The sequence below is a fragment of the Piliocolobus tephrosceles genome, chromosome 7, assembly GCF_002776525.5.
Source record: "Piliocolobus tephrosceles isolate RC106 chromosome 7, ASM277652v3, whole genome shotgun sequence".
NCBI lineage: Eukaryota > Metazoa > Chordata > Mammalia > Primates > Cercopithecidae > Piliocolobus > Piliocolobus tephrosceles.
In genome coordinates, this window is record NC_045440.1 from 134,819,380 (window position 1) to 134,834,363 (window position 14,984).

Here is a 14,984-nt window from a genome sequence, read left to right on the forward strand (position 1 = left end):
AAAATCCTCAATAAAACACTAGCAAATAAAATCCGACAGCACATCCAAAGCTAATTGGCTATGAAGAAGTAGGTTTTTTTTTTTTTTTTTCCTCCTGGGATGCAAGGTTGGTTCAACATAGCCCAAATGAATAAATATGCTTCTTCACATAAACATAATTAAAAACAGAAATCACATGATCATCTTAATAGATGCAGAAAAGGCTTTTGATAAAATTTAACATCTTTTCATGTTAAAAACTGTCAATAATTTGGGCATCAAAGGAACATTTCTTGATTATTTTGATTGAAAAAACAGCATTGTTTGTAATTCTAGTTTTATGATATATATCTTGTCTCTTCAGTTGACATTAAATCAATTTTTTCTCATAAACCAATGGGCATTTTTCAATGAAATAATATGCATGCTTCTATACCTTCCTGCAAGAAGATCAGCCAGAGAGGGCAGTAAACACCTGTTTCAGTAGGAACATTGCTTAGGTGAATAAACTAATAGAAAGTATTAATGAATTTGTGTTAGGTATTTACTTTCCTCTAAGGGTTTTACTGGTGGAGCAAAGTGTCTAATATGATAGATAAATGAGAAAGAAAATATCAATTTTGATGAATTTGAGGACGTACTCATTATTCCTTCTTTGTAAAATTCAATTAGATTGATAAATTTCTCCTAATATAAATCCAGACCTTGTACACAGACAGAGAGTTGGGGATTGAGACAGAGAGAGAGAGAGAGAGAGAGAAACAGAAGTAGGCCTACAGAACACTGTAAATCCATTAAAGTAGGGACATGGATGAGGAAGTATATTTGCTCACCCTTTCAGTCACAGGTGGAAGGAAAGTAGGAAGATACTCAAATTTTTTCTACCAAAGTGATTCTCAAACTTTAGGGTACACTTGATTACCTGCAGAGCTTTTGATATTCAGATTTCTGGGTCCCATCCCAGAGTTTTTCATTCAATAGATATTAGATGAGACTAAGACTTTACCTAACTTCGGACAAGTTCCCAGGTAAAGTGGATGCTGCTGGTCCAAGGTCCACTTTTTGAGAACTGCTGCTCTAGAAACAAGACTACCATGGCACTAGAAATAAAATAATAACAATAGCAATAACAAAATCTGATGCTTATGAAGCATTTGCCATGTGTTAGGCACAGTTCTAGAGCTTTATATAAAATACCTGATGATACACTTTGGATATTTTTCTCCACTCAAATCTCATGTTGAATTGTAATCCCCAATGCTGGATGTGGGGCCTGGTGGGAGGTGTTTGGAACATGGGAGTAGATCCCTCGTGACTTAGTTCTGTCTTCATGATAGTGAGTTCTCACAAGATCTGATCATTTCAAAGTGTGTGGCACTTCCGCTCTCTCTCTCTCTCCCTCCTCTTCTCTTTTGCTTCTGCCCTTGCCAAGTGATGTGCCTGCTCTCCCTTCACATTCTGCCATAACTGGAAGCTTCCTGAGGCGCTCCAGAAGCAGATACCACTATGCTTTCTGTAAAGCCTGCAGAACTCTGAGCCAATGAAGCCTCTTTTCTTATATATTACCCATCTCAGATATGTTTTATATAATTAGAAGAATAGCCTAATAAAGAAAATTGGTACTAAGGCTGGGATTTAAATGCAAGAAGAGTAACTCTAGAGACCAGTCCACTATGCTTAACCAAATTAGTTACCTTCTCTGAGCTTCAATTACCCATCTGTATTAGTCAGAGTCCTCCAGAGAAACAGAACCAACAGGATAGATGGATGGATGGATGGATGGATGGATGGATGGATGGATGGATAGATAGACAGACAGACAGACATATATGAAGAGACTTACTGTGAGAATTGGCTCCAAATTCTCAAAGCCAAAAAGTCCCACGATCTGTGGTCTGCAAGCTGTATAACTAGGAAAGCCAGCACTGTAATTCAGTGTGATGTAACTCCCAGTCTTAGCGAGGTCTTGGGAGGTGGTGAGGTTGGGGGAAGAGGGATAACTGATGTAAGTCCTTGAGTTGAAAGGCCCAAAAACCAGGGCTCTGATTCCCAAGAGCAGGAGAAGATGGATTTACTAGATCAAGAAGTGAGAGAGTAAATTCACTCTTGCTTTTCATTTTTGCTTCATCAGGGCCCTCATGGATGGATGACATCTACCCACATCTGTGAGGGTGGATCTTCTGTACTCAGTCTTTTGATTCGAATGTTGATTTCTTCCAGAACACCCTCATGGATTTACCCAGACATAATGTTTTGCCAGCTCTTTAAGCATCTCTTAACCCAGTCAAGTTGACACATAAAATCTATAAAGTGGAACTCACCATCTGTAAAATGAAACTCAGTGTTCTTTTGTGAGGTCATAGGACATGTTAACATCTTCTCCATTTCTCTTAAACCTCCAGCTCTACCGTTTTCTGATATTGACTTTGGGTAAGTCATTTTGCATTTTAGAATTTCTTGATTTTATCCCTTTATCTGTGTTTTGACTTAACTCATGTCATCTGTAAAATAGAAGGGTCATATCTATTTCAAGCCTCCTAATTATTTGATGTTCCACTAGATAAGAGGTATGAAAATGCTTTGAAATGGAAAACAAGCACAAAGCTATGTTGAGGAAACTTTATTATCATTTCTCCTATTGTTGATTTTTCCATGTGATTTTCACAAACGTTCTAAAAGGTACCTGATGATATACTGTTATTTATTAAATTATAGAACTCAATTACTGTCAGAACCATTGAGATTTGCATACTAGGCTTCTTTGGAACTCTCATAAAGAATGCAGCACTATTCACAATAGCAAAGACTTGGAATCAACCCAAATGTCCATCAGTGACAGACTGGATTAAGAAAATGTGGCACATATACACCATGGAATACTATGCAGCCATAAAAAAGGATGAGTTTGTGTCCTTTGTAGGGACATGGATGCAGCTGGAAACCATCATTCTTAGCAAACTATCACAAGAAGAGAAAACCAAACACCGCATGTTCTCACTCATAGGTGGGAACTGAACAATTGGATCACTTGGACTCTGGAAGGGGAACATCACACACCGGGGCCTATCACGGGGAGGGAGGAGGGAGGAGGGGGGAGGGATTGCATTGGGAGTTATACCTGATGTAAATGACGAGTTGATGGGTGCTGACGAGTTGATGGGTGCAGCACACCAACATGGCACAAGTATACATATGTAACAAACCTGCACGTTATGCATATGTACCCTAGAACTTAAAGTATAATAATAATAATTAATTAATTAATTAATTAAATAATCAAAGAATGTGAACCAAAGTGTTGTGGTGTTAACATAGGAGAAACCCTGCCTTATTTTTATGCATGATTGCTATTTTCAGGCATTCTACTAAAAATTTGTCATCTCATTTAAAATTCACTGTAACTCTATGAGGTTTGATGGTATTATTGTGCCAAATTTTCCTGTAAATTGAGGTTTTGGGATGTTAAGTAAGTAGCTAAAGATCAGTTAGTTAGTAAACCTGTCATTGAGTCAGAAACAAACCAGGGCAGACTCCCAAGCCTGGCTTTGTAACTAGTACTTTCTGATTTCATTTTTCTCAATTTACACAAATAAATCTTAGTAAAATTTCATTTAAAAATTTTTCTTTTTCTTCCATTTAAAATGTTCTCATATATTTGATACTTTCTACCCTTTGTCTATATCAGGGCAATGTGTGGCAAGTTTAGCAATAAATGAGTCTTATTCTTCAATATCAGGTAACTTCTTAACAGATTTGTCATTCTGGACACTGCAACGAAATTTACAACAAGGTTATATTACATCCATTGCACATATCTGTCTACAATGACTGGAGGGTTTCTTCAATCTCAGATTTTATAAAGACAAAAATAAGGATTTGTCGTCCACATTCTGAGATGAAGGCTCAATATATCTTTCTATTTTGTTCATGTATGCAAATACATATCCCAAATTTGCTAAAGTTCCGTGGCGGGGATCTGATGTAAGCTTAGAGTTACTCTTCCTTAAAGAATTAGCTGAAACCCCAAGGCAAAGGGTCGGTCTCTCAGGAAAGTCACCTTGACTTCCTCTAGGTGCAGCTGAATCAGTTCTTTGTCTTTCATTCTCTCTCTGCTCTTGTTGGTCTATTCTTGAATGACACTTCCTGAAGGATACATTTAACCTTCATCTTCACTTGTGCACTTGGGCAAGGTTCATCTTTAGTTGGCTTTGTCACTGGAATGTCACTCTTTCCAGTAACTCAGCAAGTGTTTGACTCCTCAACTGCAAGTTAACAGGGAAACAACTTCCTGTTCTCTAGGTAAAAAATTCTTGCTGGACCTGTCCCTCTGCAACCTTAACACTTACCTGCGTTCTATCTACTGTTTTTTCTGTTACAGAGTGTTTGAGGGGGAGAGAGTGTAATTGGGAGCAGGCAGAATAACTCCCTATTTAGGTGTAAAGTCTTTCACTGTGAAGAAAAAACACATTTAATGCAATTTGACAACTTTATTGAAGGCTCAGTGTTAGCAAGTCTGGAACTTCCCGAAGTGCAGAGCTTATATTCAAAACAATTTTAGAAGAAGGACAGAATTTTTATGGTGGGTATGTGTTTAATGTGTTTTAAAATAATTCTCTTTAGCTTTCTACTTTAAAATATAACTGGTATCTCCATAAGCACTGATAATTGTGATTTTACAGCTATCAGTGCTTATGACCAGGTAAATGCCATCTCAAGACACCAAAGTAGATTGTCAGAACCATTAAGGTAGCCAGTTAGCTGAAGGATCTATCAAGCATCGTGAAGTAGGCTTATGAATGAGTGCACTTTGAGAAATGCTGACCTAGATTTACAGATATCAAGACACACTCCAGAGGACATTGTCAGTCCTCCTACTGTTGTTCCCCATAGCTGTTTGTGTGGCTCTCCTATTTACTCATTTCATGTTTACTCACATTATCTAGATCCAAATCTAGGGTCTACCAGTTTTCTTGCTGTGTGACTCAGGACCAATCACTTACTGCTTGGAGTCTAGGTCCCTTCGTCAATTACATGAAGGACTTAGAATAATACCTACCTCTCAGGGTACTTATAAAGCTTAAATGAGACTATATATATATTTAGCCTAGTACCTGGCCTGATGTAAGGTCTTAATAGGTGCTAAAAGTATCTTTAAGGGATACAATATGTATGATGTTATTTCAAGCTTAATAATCCAAAATTTGCAGGGAATTCTAAAAACTGAAACTGATTTCCAAGTGTTCTGCTAACTGAATTGTGGGTCAATTGAGGCTGACAGAAGTTGAGTTGTTTGTGGTCACTGATGTACCCAGAGCCTGGGATCTATCTCTCCTCTTCTGACGGTGTGAAAGAGCTCTTTCTGTGCCCTAGTGCTTCTCAGAATCAAACGTGTCGCTATTCTTATTACCGATATGTGATTCCTATTCAATTAATCAAACGCTGTATGTACCAACCCAGAGGCTCTTTAGGAAAATCTGATGTAACAATCCCAAGAATCACAACCGACTTAGTCAAAGGTAGAGTCCTGGGGTTTACTAAATCCTTGTCCTCCACACCTCAATGGTATATTGTATAAACGCATTTCAGAAAAGAAAAGAAACTAGGGACATTTCCTTCTCTCCTCCCAAGGTAATACAAAAATAAAAGAACCCTTTATAAGTGTCACAATAGTGCTTTTCATCAAGGGCAACAGATGTATAATATATTACCTTATTTATTGTTTCCTTTCTCTGGCCTGCAGAAAAGGGTTCTGTTGTCTTGTCCTCAGATGGAATAAGAGTGCAAGTGTTTGTTTCCTTACATATAATCAGATTAGTTGTTGTCATTCCACTATTTCCAAGTTGTTTCTTACTGTCTCTTTCTCTCTTTCCTAATAGGAAAATATGCTCTGTGCAAAATTGGAGACATGCTTCTGCTTTCTCAGATGTTACGAGTACCATCTGCACAAGGTCCCAAAGTTTGTGAAAGAGAAGGTAAGTGACACTTGCCTATCAAACTCTGATGCAGTAAACAAGGTGAGTAATGAGGAACACAGGATTGGGCATTTTTGAGGTGGATGAAAGCAGGCTCCTTATTATCCAGAGTAGTTATGCCACCTATAGGCTAAGTCATATGTAACAGACATAACAAATGGTCACAGAGATAACATACACAGTGCAGACCTCTCCTCTTACTTTATTCAGCCCTCTTTTCTTATTTTCTGATAGGAAAATAAAGAACGAGTTGTCCAACACCACTTACTTAGTACTTAGGCAAGTTCCTCCAGTGTTGTTAAAGTAAAAGCTGACCACTGCTTTTTAATAGCATAGCAAACTTGGACAATTCACTAAAAGTTTCTAAATCTCTGTTTTTTCATCTTTAAAATAAGACAATTGTGACTAAAGATGTGTTGTGTGTGGTTATCATTAGCTGCTATATATCATGCAATGTTTGTCATGGATTAGATGCCTAAAAAATGTTGAATTGAACCATTACTTTACTCTTAGCAGTCATTTGATATTGTGGACATTCAGATTGTTTTCATTCATTTGTTAATGCTTTTATTAGAAAACTGTGAGGCGAATACTCTGTGCCAGGTCCTATGCAGGGCTAACTATGGAATGGGACTGAAAGTCTGGGAGGACAGATTACATCAACAATAATATTCAAGTTACACGGTGAAAGAGGCAAATTATTTTAGGATGGGACAGTATTATAGGAGGGTTTTTGCTTTTTGTTTTGCCTTCTTTCAGTTTTATTTTTAAAGGTATGATATAAAATTAACTTTTAAATAATACAAAGAATATATAAATATTTCAACCAAAGCATTGGAGCACTAATATGGAAAAAACGTAACTGTTTTGGCTTCTTTATGTTTAACTTGTATTTAGTATTCGTGACAGAGACCAAGAGTTGTGCCCTTTCTCCATTCATTTCTTCTTCTGTTGTAATAGAATTATTATCTGGGCACATGGCATCCCAGAATTGCAACTGTGTTATCTAAACTCTCCTGTAGCTTTGTAAGACCATATAACTAAGCTCTGGGCAATGAGACATAAGAATAGAAGTTTTCAATTTTATAAAGGTCAATTTATAATTTATAAAATTTATCAGCCATAGTTTTCAAGGTAAGATATTTTTCTCTTACGTTTTCCCCAGCGATTTTATTGATTTAGGTTTTACACTGAGGTTTATGATCCATCTTGAGTTATTTTTCATGGATGGTGCAAAATTTGGTTGGAACTTTATTTTTTTTGCATATGGATATCTGGTTGTTTGGGTACCATTTACTAAGAAGGTTATCTTTCCTCTACTGAATTGCATCCACATCTTTGTTGAAAATCAGTTGTGCATATATGTGTGTGTTTATTTTTGTATTTCCTATTTTCTTCTATTGATAAGTATGTCTGTCTTGATGTTATGACTACTCTCTCAATTACTGCAGCTCTGCAATATTGAAATCAGGTAGTATTTGTCCTCCAACTTTTGTTCTTTTCAAGGATGCCTAGGCTTTACTAAGTCCTTTGCATTATCATATGGTGTTTAGAATCAGCTTGTCAATTAAAAAAAAAAAAAAAGCTTTCCTGAATTTTGATTGAAATTCTATTAGATTTGTGGGTTAATTACAAACATTTGATGCCTTAACTACTGAGTCTGCCGACACGTGAACACAGTGCCTCTCTTCGTTTAAGACTTCTTTAATTTCTCTCAGTGATGTTTTGTAGTTTCCAGTGCACAAGTTTTGCACTTCTTACTTAGATTTATTTCAAAGTGTGTCAAGCTGTTACAGAATCGTAAAATTCTCCTTCGTTTTCCACCATGATTATAAGTTTTCTGAGGCCTCCCAGTCATGTAGAACTGTGAGTCAACTAAACCTCTATTGTTCGTGAATTGCCCAGTCTCAGCTGGTATCTTCACAGCAGTGTGAAAACAGACTAATACACTTCATTTTCATCTAATGTATTCTTTCTGTTCTAGGTTCTCAGCCAGTACATCTCATTATATGTACACATTATATCTTTTTAGGCTCCTCTTGGCTGTGACAGTTTCTAAGTTTTTTTTATTTTTGATAAAACTGACAGTTTTGAGGCATAGTGGTCAGGTATTTTGTAAAGTATCATTCTACTGCAATCCTTAGTAAAGTTATTATTATTATTATTATTATTATTATTATTATTATTATTATTATTATTTGCTTTATGAATGCTGTACTCTTTGAAAGGGATTCCCTTTGTATAGCCCACGTTAATGAATGGGAATACTCCACCTCCTTAAGGTGAAATATCTGTAAATTATTTATAATTCTTCTGCTCGTGAGATGTATCTCTTGTAATTTATTTATTTATTTAATTATTATTTAGTTATATCAGTATGGACTCATGGATATTTATTTTATTCGTTTGTTTACAATCTGATACTACTTTGTATTACATATATTATATTATATTATATTATATTATATTATATTATATTATATTATATTATATATTCCATGAGTTTATTTTTTGCTCGGATTATTCCATCTTTGTCCACTAAGAGCACTTTCAGTTAGTATCTCTTTGTCACATCCTATCAGTGTACTGTGTGTTGTTTTATTTTCAAATGGCTTCTTTGTTTCTAGTACCACAAGGTATTCCAAATCTCATATATTTCCTGCCCCAGTTCTAGAATCAGCTATTTCTCCAAGAAGACTAAATTCCTTTCATTTGGGAATGGTATTAGAATCCAAATTGTGCATGCTAGGTATGGTTGCTGCTACTGGGGTGTTATTATTTCTAGGTCCTCTCAGGTGACAGAGAAAGACAATAGCAATATATGTGTATATTCTAATTTGCACAAATATGCATATCTATATTCCTATATGTAATAATCTGTGTTTATTAAATTAAATATGAGCTAATACTGATGTCTCCAATTCTAATGCATTACGATATGGGCCATTCTGGCCTCCTTTCCTTGCTTATCTGTAAACTTATACTGTAACACCGAGAAACCAATTTTTGTCATCCATTTACTTAATTGTTCAATTCTGGTACAAATGTATACAAGCACCAGAATTTTTAGCCCATGACCCTGTGGGAAACAAATTCACAAACTGGAGTGCAGTGCAAAACGATTGCTTTCTAAATTTAAATTTCTGATTGCTCATTGATAATATACAAACTTACAGTTATTTATATATTGTTTTTATTCTTCAGCCTTGTTAAACTCACTTATTAACTTTAGAAGATGATTTTATAGATACTATTAAATGTTTTACCTATGTTATCATGTTCTCTGGGAATAAAGACAGATTTACTTCTTTCTTTGGAATCTGTATACCTATAATTTCTTTTCATGCAGTTTTACAAGGACTGGAACATCCAGTAAAATGTTGAATAGAAAGGATTAGCATGAGCATCTTTGCCTTTCTCCTCATCTCTGGAAAAAAATGTTCAATTTTTGCATCCTTATCTATGATATTTGAGGAAGTTTGCTTTCCCTTTATTTGCTGAATTTTTTTTTTAAATGAGGAATAGATGTTTTATTTTCTCTAATAGTTTTTATGTAACTCTGGAGATGATCATACAGCTTTTTCTTTATTCTGTTAAGATACTGACATATATTTGTTAGTTTTTTACTGTTAAACCAACCTTGCATTCTTAGAATAAGCTACTGGGTCATATAACTTTTATATATCTTTGCTAAAATGTTGTTATAAATTACTCCATTGACATTCATAAGAGTTATTAATCTGGTCTTTTATTTATTTATAGTGTCCTTGTCTGATTTTGATTGCAGGGAAAACAAATAGAATTAGTTGTGAAGTATTTCCTCCTCTTCAATTACTTTGGAAAAATTTACGTTGAATAGGTTATAAGTATAAAGTTAAATTTAATAATGACCATTTGGGCTACAATGTGAGCTTTGGTAGTTTGTGTATTTCAAATGGCTGTCAATTTCACCTACGTTGTGGGATTTTTGACATAATGTTGTTTTAATATTCTCTTATTAACTTATAAAAATATCTGTAATCTGTATTGATTTTAAACATTTTACTCCTGATACTGGGAATTTGTTTTTTCTTTTTCAGCTGGATAGATATGGCTAGATGTTTAGCAGGTTTCATGATTTTGATCAAAGAATTGACTTCTGGTTTTATTAATTTTATCCATTTTTGTATTCTATTTCATTGATTTTCACTCTGATCTTTTTTATTTCTTTATTCTGCTTACTTTGCTTTGAATTTAGTCTTATTTTTCTAGATTTTCGAGATGTAATCTGAGGTCATTGATTTGAGACCATTCTTTTTATCAAATGAAAGCATTTAGTGGTATAAATTTTTCTCTATGCATTGACAGAACCCTACAAATTTTGATATGTCTGTTGTTACTTTTATGCAGTCTGCAATTATATCTGACTTCTATTTTGATTATTTCATTGAGTCATCCTTAGAAACATGTTATTTACTTTCCAAATATTTTGAATTTGAGGATTTTCCAGATACCATTCGGTAATTGAGTTAGTTCCCTGGTGCCAATTAACATACTTTGTATGATTTCAAAGTGTGTTATTTATTGAGATTAGTTTTATAGGACAGGGCATAGTAATGTTGGTAAAAGTTCCATGTGCACGTGAAAAGATTGTGAATTCTGCTATTGTTGGGTCGAGTTTCCTAAATTGTCAATTGAGTCATGTTGGTTGACAGTATTTTGCAAGTCTTCTAAAATCTTAGTGATTTTCTATCTACTTCTCTTATTAGTGAGAATGCAGCATTGTAATATTCATCTGTAAGTGTGGATTTGCCCATTTCTTCTTGCAGTTCTTCATGCTTTTGAAACTCATAGTTTCTTATGTGGCTAAAAGCTTAAGATTGTTAGGTTCTCTTGATTGAGTTATCCCTTTATCATTATAAAATGAACTTCTTTGTTATTATGAAATGGTAATATTCTGTGCTTTGAAGTCTGAACTGTCTTATATTGATATAGCTACTTCAGACTTTTGATTAGTATTTGCATGGTAAATCTTTTTTTATTCATTTTTAACCTATGAGTGTGTTCATTTTTGGGTGTGTTTGTTGTAGACAGTAGGTAGTTGGTCCTTATGACATTTTATTCTATTTATCAATCTCTGATTTTAATTAGGGTATTTATGTTATTTATACTTGATATGATTATTGATGTTTTGGTTAAAATTGAGCACCTTTCTTTTTTCTTTTCTTGTATGGTTTTTTTTTGTTTTTGTTTTGAGATGGAGTCTTGCTCTGTCGCCTGGGCTGGAGTGCAGTGGTGAGATCTTGGCTCACTGCAAGCTCCGCCTTCTGGGTTCATGCCATTCTCCTGCCTGAGCCTCCCGAGTAGCTGCGACTACAGGTGCCCACTACCATGCCCAGCTAATTTTTTGTATTTTTAGTAGAGATGGGGTTTCACGGTGTTCTAGATCTCCTGACCTCATGATCCACCCACCTCGGCCTCCCAAAGTGCTGGGATTGCAGGCGTGAGCTACCGTGCCGGGCCCAAGCGTCTTTCTTTTTGTTTTATATTTGTCCTGTCTGATCTTTCCCCACATTTTCTTCTTTTTTTCCCTTGCATTTATTTAGTTACTGAAATTTTTTTAGGATCACAAGTTGTCTCCTCCATGTTTCCAGATGTTCAACTTTGTGTATGCTTCAATAATATCCTGCTTATATGGTTTTAATTCTTCCTGTGATAACTGCATGCTCGATTGACTGTGAGCAACCCTTCTTATAGGTAGTCTTAGCAGCAATCATCTGTAGAATAATGGTTTTTCTCATCCTCTCTCTTTTCCCTCAAGACATATTTTTAAAATCTTTGGATAATTCCGTCTTTTGATTTTATTTGTAGTTTCTAAATATTCAATAATGTATTTCCATTGAGTGTAATTTTATAGTTAGAGAAAACTCCTATACATTGAAAGATGACAACATTATTGTAGTTTCACATATGTTACAAGCTTTTTTTTCCTACAAATGTTGTTACATTAATTTCTCACCATAGCCATTTGAGGAAAATTTCGGCCCAGAGCACATCATTGCTTATGGTCACATAGCAGTAATCTTTGTGGTCAGATGTTGAAGTTAGGTCTTTAGTTTGCACAATGGGACTGGGCTTGGATTGTCACGCACAGATGACCTTTCATTCCATTATTTTACCATCTGGAAGAGCAAGTATGCCCTCACATCTACATAAAGTTAGACTGAAAAATTCTGAGATGTGGTTGGGCATGGTGGCTCACACCTGTAATTCTAGCACATTGGGAGGCTGAGGTCGGTGGATAACCTGAGGTCAGGAGTTCAAGATCAGCTTGGTCAACATGGTGAAACCCTATCTCTAAGAAAAATACAAAAAAAAATAATAATAATAATTAGCCAGGCATGGTGGCATGTGCCTGTAATCCTAGCTACTCAGGAGGCTGAGGCAGGAGAATTGCTTGAACTGGGATGTAGAGGGTACAGTCAGCAAAGATTGCACCATTGCACTCCAACTTGGGTGACAGAGTGAGACTCCATCTCAAAGAAAAAATTCTGAGATGTCATGGTCATTATTCAGGGACACAATTAAAAGTAGATATATATCATTGACAAATTTCTATCCGCATTTCTGAAAATGGGCAGATTGACAGTGGTAAAGCTTCATGAAGTATCTCAGGCTAGGACTTATAGTAAGGTCACCCAGCAGCTCTAAGGCTAACCTTAATCTTGAAGTTGAAGAAGCTCTGGCCAGGTCCATTAAATTATTTATGCTTTCTAATGCAATCTAAAGGAATAAATGGGAAAAAAAATGCGATGGATTAAGTATCAGATCACAGGCAGAAAGGCTGGGAGTTTTACATGGTATGTTGGGAAACTTAACACACAGGTTGCAAGCACTTTTTACTGTTTATTGTTGCCTTTTAATTATTCCTTCACATAAATACATTGGACTACTAAGAACAAATGTTGAAATTTTTTTTTTTTTTTTTTTTTTTTTGAGAGAAGTCTTACTCTGTCACCCAGGCCAGAGTGCAGCAGTCTGATCACAGCCCACTGCAGCCTGGACCTCCCCCCTCCCCAGGTTCAGGTGATTCTCCCACATCAGCCTTTCAAGTAGCTGGGACTACAGGTGCACACTACCACACTCGACTGATTTTTGTATCTTTTTGTATGGACAAGGTTTTGCCATGTTGCTCAGTTTAGTCTTGAACTCCTGGACTCAAGTGATAGACCCACTTTGGCCTCCCAAAGAGCAGACAAATGTGAATTTAATCAAAGTTGGGAATAGAGCAAAAGTTTTATGAAAACATAATGGTACCTAGCTTTTCAGTGTATTCTTTGCACATTTTCTGAGTAAATCACCTGAGTTAGAACCTGCTAAGTTCCCTCTTGGCTACATTCAGTTCCTTAGCTAGAGGACACTTGAGCATATCAAGGGTATTCAGATCTATTCTGAGCTCTAAGATAAAGCATGTTAGACAGTCAATGGGAACTTAAAGGGCAGACTAGTACATGAGTTAGGGAATCAGGCTCTGTCAGGCAAGACTGCTCCTGGACAGTGGTTGGGAGGAGATGCAATCAAGTTACATGGCTGCTTCAAGATCTGCCAAGGTTGGTAGGCCTGCAAAGGCACAGACAATCATGCTTCTTCCTGGTTTGAAATAAGTAGTACTACTCCCAGAGCAGAGCTGAGAGGATCTGGAATTGAGTTTTAGGGCTGTTGTATTGTCACAGCTGGGACCAAGGTCAGCAGGCCTGTCACCTGAGGCATGCGAGGGCATGGATTCTTCTAGTTCCCTTGGTAGATATTTCTGATGACAAGACAAAGGCCAAATGGGGATGTAGCTGAGTGTATAAGAGACTATTTCTGGATCTGGAGCCAGGACTATGCTTTAGGCCTGCCAAAGGGTGTGGCTCTGCCTTCTCAAGATGACCCACTTAGGTTTTGGGCTCCACTGGGGTTTTATTACCTCCTACCTGAATCCCAAAGTTCCAACAAAGGCAGTTTTGTTTGTAAATGGTTGAAAATGTTGCTATGGTGGGATATGAGTGGGAATCTCATATTCTGCTATATTGGTGATGTCCCTGGTGACTTTTAAAAGTATGTAAAAATGGACGATCTATGGAGTCCAGTCAAAACTTACAGGGATAATCCACATTCAAGTAGTTTTTTGAGTGTGCCTTTGCCAATGTTTGGTTTTGCCCAAAAGCAAACTTCTGTTATAAGTTGCATGGCTATGGTAGCTAAAACACAGGTGGAAACCTCACCCCCTAGACTTTCTTTCTGGCTAGGAAAGACAGCAAAAAGAGACTTTGTAGGTCAGAAGGTGAGGCAAAAAATATTAGAAAGAGAACACAGAAAAAGTAAATCACTGTTTTTACCAAGGGTTTTTTTTTTTTTTTTTTTTTTTTGGTAGTTCATTCTCGAATAAACTTTTCTCAAGTGGACACATGCCTGTGATCTATTTCCAAAGTCCTGAAAGAATTGTTCTGGTGAAATCTGTCCAGTTTTAGTGTTGTTTTTTGAGAAAAGGATTTGCTAAGCCCCTTACTCAGCCAATCCAGAAGTAACACCAACATTTAACAGTCAAAAGAAAAGGAACCTGTTGGGAAGGAAGTTAAAATAAAGATACCCATACTTGCTAATAAAAATGAAGAGAAGGTACTAAAAACAGTATTAACATATTATTATATTGAATTGTTTTGGAAAGAGAAAATAGGCAATTTAAAAACTGGAGCATAGGGAAAATGAGTGCCTGGAAGAATGTCATTATTCAACCTAAAAGAAGGAGAAGGCCCATCAAATCTAGTATTGTGTGCATGATTTTTAGGGTCTAAGCAATGAAAGCAATTAACATAAGGGAAATGCATCATTGGATATTTGTATCTTTATTCTTGTGATCCCCTTGAGCTCTTTCAGATCTGTCTATTGCTTTTGTGCATCATCAATTCCTAATTAAAAAGGGATAAATGATGCAAGTGAAAACTGCACAGGTAAAAATTATGTATATTACTTCTGCCCATTTTCTTCATGTTCATTTCTCTTTGGCTTTTT